Source organism: Rhagoletis pomonella, unplaced genomic scaffold (assembly GCF_013731165.1).
Source record: "Rhagoletis pomonella isolate Grant_MI unplaced genomic scaffold, Rhpom_1.0 Rhpom_scaffold_01925, whole genome shotgun sequence".
Classification (NCBI taxonomy): domain Eukaryota; kingdom Metazoa; phylum Arthropoda; class Insecta; order Diptera; family Tephritidae; genus Rhagoletis; species Rhagoletis pomonella.
The window spans coordinates 22,202-30,130 of NW_023460479.1; the positions used below are offsets into that span (position 1 = coordinate 22,202).

Genomic DNA, 7,929 nt, shown 5'->3' on the forward strand with positions numbered 1-7,929 from the left:
AGAAAATGCCAGAAAACGCAATGGGCGATAAATATAAAATCTTAAGTTTAAAAAAATTGTTAAACAAAGAATTAGGTATGTTTATTTGAAGTCTACTGAAGAGAACCAGAGTTTTCAGATCGAAAAATATTGATTTTCAAGAATTCTATACCGTTTCTACGAAAAGTTGTTTACTTCCTATTTAAAATACATGGAAAACTTCAAGCGCTTTGAGCGACCGCTAAATATTTTTTGATTTCAAAATAAAAAATAGGGTATATTTTTTCGATATAGAACAATCCTAGGGGTGAGAGCATTAAAGTTCCGACTTTACTTATTTTGGACCGCCAATGTTCAACGTCTACCAAATACCCTGTATGATTACAATAACTGTTCCTATTTCATAATTTAATTCTAAATTCGTTTTAAATATGTCCTCTTAATCATTTCTTTTACTAAGCGAAAATATTGTATTACTCAACTGCAAGACAGTCTTGTTTTTAGAGAAAATGATAGTTATCAACTGAAAAAATTTAACTATTATATAGAATTCAAGATCAGTTAGTTTTAGAACTTAGTGGGCCAAATTTTTTGGGAGAATTCGCTTACTTCTAGAGAAATTTACAGCTTATTTGACCGCTGTCAACAATTAATTTGACATACTATTCGTGATTAGCGTGTCTCGAAACTTAATAAGTGGCTTTTAAAAACGATTTTCGTCAACAAGGAAGCGCAATTTTGGCGAGTTACCTCAGGAATTAATGAATTCAAATTCTGAGAGTCAGTTAAAGCAAAATTTGTTTTACATTCAGTTGGACTGCGTTTTTGAAAATAGGACAAGAAGATTTGATGCTTTCAAGAATCTTGAATCAATATTCGGGGTTTTTTTTTTGAAAATATCTTGAGTTAACCGAAGAAACCTGGCAAAGGCAAGCAGCATCCTTCTGTGAGGCTTACGAACGTATATATCGCACATTTAAAGACCATTCGCGAAGCAAATCTAAACACCGAAGATATGCCCCCGTTGCAACTCTTAAACAAGTTACACGAATTGAGAGGGATGCATTGTTCCATAATTTGATGAAGGATTCTGGTAGAATACCCACTCAGAAAAAATGTTTGCTCGGTAAAATTTCTTTCCAACGCAACGAACCCTCTTTATTATGAAAAGAAAGTCTTATTTTGAAGTTGTTACAAATGCGTTTTCAAACATTTTTTTTACCAGCTATAGTATATGAAGAGGGTGGATTACCCTAGCGTTAGAGTAAAAGGCTATTTTTGAAATAGGACTGCTATATAAATTTTTCTTAGTAAGGTTTCAGGATCGTGCGGTTATTATAAGTTCATTTCTAAACTAATTTGAAAGTGCCTAAAAGCAAAAATTTGATTGTATGGAGATTTTCTATTTTACTCCATATTGTTATCTTTGCTTAGACCAAAGATGGGCAAAGTGGCTCCCTGGAGCCTTTTGCACTTAGGAGCCGGCTTGACACATTTAGGTGGTAGATGAGATGCAACATCAAGAGCCAGCATAAAGGGGGAAGAAGAGCGTATTCAAATTTCTTGTACTCCGACTCTCATTACAAATATGTATATAACGGGTGATTTTTTTGAGGTTAGGATTTTCATGCATTAGTATTTGACAGATCACGTGGGATTTCAGACATGGTGTCAAAGAGAAAGATGCTCAGTATGCTTTGACATTTCATCATGAATAGACTTACTAACGAGCAACGCTTGCAAATCATTGAATTTTATTACCAAAATCAGTGTTCGGTTCGAAATGTGTTTCGCGCGTCCGATTTATGGTCTACATAATCGACCAAGTGAGCAAACAATTAATGCGATTGTGACCAAGTTTCGCACTCAGTTTACTTTATTGGACATTAAACCAACCACACGAATGCGTACAGTGCGTACAGAAGAGAATATTGCGTCTGTTTCTGAGAGTGTTGCTGAAGACCGTGAAATGTCGATTCGTCGCCGTTCGCAGCAATTGGGTTTGCGAAACACATTTCGAACCGAACACTGATTTTGGTAATAAAATTCAATGATTTGCAAGCGTTGCTCGTTAGTAAGTCTATTCATGATGAAATGTCAAAGCATACTGAGCATCTTTCTCTTTGACACCATGTCTGAAATCCCACGTGATCTGTCAAATACTAATGCATGAAAATCCTAACCTCAAAAAAATCACCCGTTATAATGCTTTCGTCCGCTGTGGTGTAGTGGTAAGCAGTGCGCGCTTCCACTCCACAATGCCTGGGTTCAAACCCTGGTCAAAGCAACATCGCAAAAATATAGAAAAAAGGTTTTTTCTTAACAGCGGTCGTCCCTCGGCAGGCAATGGCAAACCTCCGAGTGTATTTCTGCCATGAAAAACAGCTTCTCATAAAAATACAATCGCCGTTCGGAGTCGGCGTAAAACTGTAGGTCCCTCCGCTTTGTGTGACAACATCAAGGCGCACGCCACAAATCGGAGGAGAAGCTCGGCCAAACACTAACATATGTGTAAGCGCCAATCTATTATTATTATATATAATGCTTTTAATGTATTTTGTACACCCCTTCTACCCTGAGAACTGATTAAGCTCTTGCTTAGCACTTGCTGGCTCTTTGGCGGCTTTAAGAGCCAAAAATCTGCCCATCCCTGGTTTAGACTATGCGGCTTTTGAAACTTGGTTTTAATATGTTTTTTAAAAACGAACATCCAATTTAAAAGCGGCTGTTTTCAGCAGTCAGCAAACGGTTCGGAAAATCGCATTCATATGTATATATTTTAAAAAGAATCATGATTTACGCGAGTTATCATAAACAAGTTTTTATAAATGTGTTTATAACTTAAGAGACTTTTTTTTAAAAAAATTATTTTTGATGCAGAAATGCATCTAGATGCTCTACGAATATTTTTGCGTCAAAAAGAAAATTTTTGAAAAAATGTCGCTTACGTTATTTTGGCGGTTAGGGCTCGATATTTGCAAAAGATATCTGAATTTCAGAAATTTTCTAAAATTCTTCTCATATAAATCCTTATATCTCGTCACACAACGTTTTGTAAAATAAATAAAAAAGACTACTATTATAGGAGGAGTACCGCCCTTTCGAATGTGTACAGAAATTTTTAAAACAACTAAAATATGAAACCTTGCTCGATATAAACTGACTTTTTCGTTCAATTATTTGTTTGCAGAATCATTAAGTACTTACTCGTATCAGAATATCAAATGGTGGCAGCATGGTTTTGAAATTCAATCAGTGATATCTGAGAAGTGATAATTGTTTATCAGCCAAGAAAATTTCCAGAAAGTGGGCCACCTGATATTTTCTCGAAATGGTAGAATCAAATCGACAACTGAAATTATATAAGTGCTTAAATGAAAAAAAAAAAAAACTATAGTTATCGCAAGCCCGCTAATTAATTATAATTGTTTTGAAGCACTAGGTATTGTTTAAATGTGGACTTATTGAATGACATACATATGTATAGCAAAGTAACTAAATTAAAGTTTACATACATACATATGTATGTATGTAGGGATGTATGTTTTTCAAGGGATTGCCCTTAGATCAATGCTTTGCTCGATTTTTCCATAATTAATATTTATAAACTTCGAGACACACCTACTTATATACATACTTATATATCTATTTAGTTATGCAAGCGTGCTGTATATGTTTGTGCATATATTTCTACTAAATATAATTAAGTATAATACATATCTACATATTAAAATATGTATATGATTCATCCATTTTGATAAAAAACAGCTTTTAAATTAGAATGCTATTAAATCTTTCTCTGTAACGTAACTGGTGCATAAAATTAAAATTGGAAAATAAATTAAAATGCATTTAAAAACGGGTAATAAAATTAAACATGTTAATAACTAAAACAAATTTATCAAGCACGTGCATGTGTATGTACTTATATATGTAAGTACATATGAATGTATCTAGGTTGGTATGCTCCACTTTAATATGCAAAACTCATTTTTCAGCTTTTTTTATATATTTTTTTTATTTTCTCCAAAGACCTTTCATCTTTTTAAAATAAATATGTATGTATGTATGTAGATAGGTGACTTTAAAATAACGAGATTTGTATCCCTTTGTTTGTGGAAACTTGTTTTTGATTTTTCCATTATTTAATTTGTCGCACAACCTCCGTCTTTTTGTGTACAAAATTAGCATTTGTCTCAACTCGTTTCACTTTTATGTGAGTGCATTTCGAAGAATCGGTGAAATTTGGTAGTTTTACTGTTTTTTTTTAACAACACATACAATATATTTTAACAACACCTCAAATGGGGCCACGGTAAGCAAAGAGGCGCAGATTTTTACGATTATGACCTTCTTCTTTATAAAACTTTAAATGCTGATTTGAAGTATGTAGTAATAAATCTGGATGTTTTTAAGAATTTCTGAGCTCAATCTATGTTTTTTTTTTTATACTCGTAACTGTACAAGTTTCTTACAAAGGGTTGGCCAGAATGTTGCTCGGCAGTTTCGCCAGATTTACTGAAGTTCAGCTGAAGTGACTGCAATGAATTTAATTGCAATTGTTTGTATGTAAGTATGTATGTACGGTAATAAATACTTATATCTTCAGAGCTAAAAGATCAGTGAATTCTAGCGGTGCAGCTTCCAGGCAGGCACCCGTTGGTGGCTTAAATACTTACATACATACATACTTCATGAACGGCAGAGCTTACTAATCGCGCGAATCTCGATATTTCTACGCTTCTTCACTACTCACAATTCGCTTACGGCTAACTTTGTTTAATTTTTATTATTTCCTGCTGAGTAATAAACTCCGCATTTTTTAACTTTTTTTACATATACATATGTACATATGTACATACAAATAAATGTACGAAGCAAATATGTATGGATATATGTTTGTATCGCTATACCTCGTCTACGTAGTATTGCATTCTTAATTTTATTTTTTTTACTCCACCATTTTTACTGCCATGACCCGACTTTTAAGAGGGGGACAAAAAAAACTTTTTAAACTGGGCCACCGGCTTTTGTTATTGGTGTTGTTTTAACGTACCTTTACATACGCATCTATGTACATACATACATATGTATGTATGTATTTGCTTAGTAAACAATGAAAATATTTGAGCCGAAAGAATGCCATTCCGCCAACTACAATGTATGTGTTACGTATTCAACTGTCTACATACATACGTACATGCGTTAAAAATTTCAGGCCGGGCTTAACATTTAGCATTTAGCACTTTTTAGAATTACGACTACCGAAGTAGCGTTGTTCCACTCAGTTAAATTCTAGAAAATTTTTTTTTGCATGCATACGCGGACATCCACCGTTGTTGGAAAATAAATAGCTTCCGTAAGTTGGGCGATGAGCCACAGCACTCCGCTCTTAGTTGAATTTGTAATTTACAGTTTAGAACCTGATGGTCTCAAGGTGCACTGCGAATGATGCCAGAAATTAACATATTTTTGCTATATGAACATATAGATACATATACATACATACATAGGTATGTATTTTTTATGTTTTTTATGTCTTACTATAAACTTTTCGTTTTACTTAGGAAATGAAAAATCGCAGAATATACACACGGAAATAGAGTTATAGGTTTACAGTTCATAGATTTTTATTATTTTTGCCCTATGCTTCCCGTAAGGGGTTTTCGAATTTGAATTCAGATTTTCAGAATTCAAAATGGCGAATCCAATATGATGGTCAAATTAAAAGAAAAATGTTCAATTCATCGATTTTTTTGTTTTAGTCCTGTGTTATTCGGCTTTGTATGTTTTTCAAGGTATTTTCATAAATACAAAATACACAAAATCCCGACATACAACATAAATGCAAAAACAAACAACAAAAATTAAATACCATTACAGCGTTTTGTCACGCTAGCTTTAGAGTCAACTCTAAGCGAAAAATCAGATACTAACAAGACATGATAAACTAAATCCATAGATTAGTTTAAAACTACCAACTCAATTAGAGCTTACTTTGTTTGAAGATTAAACGCAATGTTTGAAGTTAGACCCAGAAGCAAGAATACGTAAAAAATGGGAAGCATATTTAGCATATTGGCACATATTGCTGCTTGTGGGGTTATTTTTTTACGTAGTTATACATATTTATGTACATAGGATGTATTCATCTAACGTTCCATACAAATTTGTAATTTTATCACGTTTATCATGTTAAATGAATACGCCTATTTCGTATTCAGTTTCCTACAACAAAATACCCCGAAGAAAAATAGCTTGCAAACCAGTTAACCTAATGCCCAAGAAGGTGGTGTGAATACCTGCAGTTTATTGCAATTAAAATGTTGTACATCATTAACATTTAATCAAAAATAAGTATGAGTCAGTATTCGTGCAATCGATCACTAATGAAAGGGTTTGGTTTCTCAATTTAATAATGGTTGATGTCTAGTTCGTGAGCATAGAAAGGGATTTCCAAAATATAGCTAGTATTGCAATTATCTTTATTTTGCTATTTATTGGCATAAAAATTTGAATGACATTTTTTCTGCGTTTCCCTACATTTCATAATCTATTTTATCGAATCTGATGAAATTCAAGGCTCATTCTTCTTCATATTGACATCGTTTTTAAAGCGTAACTATTTCAATTTGCTATTTTATCAATATTTATCTACATATAAAAAATTCTTACAAAACATCGCTCTGGAACAACAAGGAATCTGAAACAAATTAGCAATATTCCTCCTTTTTTTTTAAGTATGTAACATATGTATGTATTTCAAGGTGTGCGTATTTTTTGTTGTTAAAGATATGATCATATAAACTTAGCGGTGCATGCGTATTGTCTTTGATATTTAGATTTTTGAATAAATATTTTTCCTAGTTTTGAAATATGGTGTCAGCTTTTTGGTCTTCCCGAGGACATCAACCGGACAAGAGGCACCTTCCCCATTAAGAGTCTGGATATTTTATAGTTCTCAAACTCAGAGCACAACGCATTGATGGTGGGCGAGCCTTCTCACACTTGTTCGGTTGGTGTAAACATCGGAAGTCGTGAGCTTTTTGAACCGCAACTTACCCTATATAGGTGTGTCACAAAAAGTCATTAAAATACTTAAGAAGGAAACAAATTTTGTAAGTAAAAATGGTCTAATTGGTTTTCAAGATATTCTTCAGCATGATTTATATACTTTTGCTTACGCTCAAATCAATTAGTAAATCATTTTTCCCACAATGAAGTCGTTACTAGAGATGGGTGCGGGATAGCGGAACCCGCGGGAGCCACGATACTGATTTAAAATTCACAAAATTCGCAAACTCACACAAAATCTTCCTTAAAAACGGTGTTTGAAATATGCACTTTTAATGTTTTATTGAGAAGAAAACGAACAGCAGAGCAAAACAAAATAATCGGAAGATACCATATCTTTCACTATTATTTTTAACCGACTTCCAAAAAAAGAGGAGGTTATCAGTTCGTCGGAATATTTTTTTTTATGTATGTAACGCATAACTTTGGACCACGTCAACCGATTTCGATAATTCGTTTTGCATCGGAAAGGTTTTGCCTTAGAGGTGGTCCCATACTAATCTAGTTTAGATCCGATTATTGGATGATGAAATATATATATATTTAATATTTTTATATGAGAATTGAAGTCGGTTTTGTTTTTTGCTTAAAAATTACTTATTATTTAAAATTAATTTGAAAGACATGAACATTTTTGCCAACCTTCGATCGGTTTGCTAACCTCGCCACAAACGTTGAAAACTGAACCGATCCCTTCAATTTGTTGTCCGTTTGTAGGCGGCTTTAGAGATAGATTTCGGGACCCACAGAACCCTCGGGATGGGCGGGTTCGGGACTTAAAAATCGAATTTCGGGATGGGCGGGATCGGGATTAAATATTTAGTCCCGTGCCCATCTCTAGTTGGTACCTCAAAAATATGGGGTTTGAATGTGCTT

The 7,929-nt window shown here is 33.6% G+C and overlaps 1 long non-coding RNA gene across 1 annotated transcript; it reads right to left on the reverse strand.

Annotated features, from left to right (window-relative positions):
• Positions 1-4,239: 4,239 nt before the first annotated feature.
• LOC118752873 lies at positions 4,240-4,691 on the reverse strand. Its single transcript, XR_004994757.1, has 2 exons — positions 4,577-4,691; positions 4,240-4,517 (listed from the first exon to the last, which is right to left on the reverse strand). It is a non-coding gene; the product is annotated as an uncharacterized LOC118752873 (long non-coding RNA).
• Between the last annotated feature and the right edge of the window lie 3,238 nt (positions 4,692-7,929).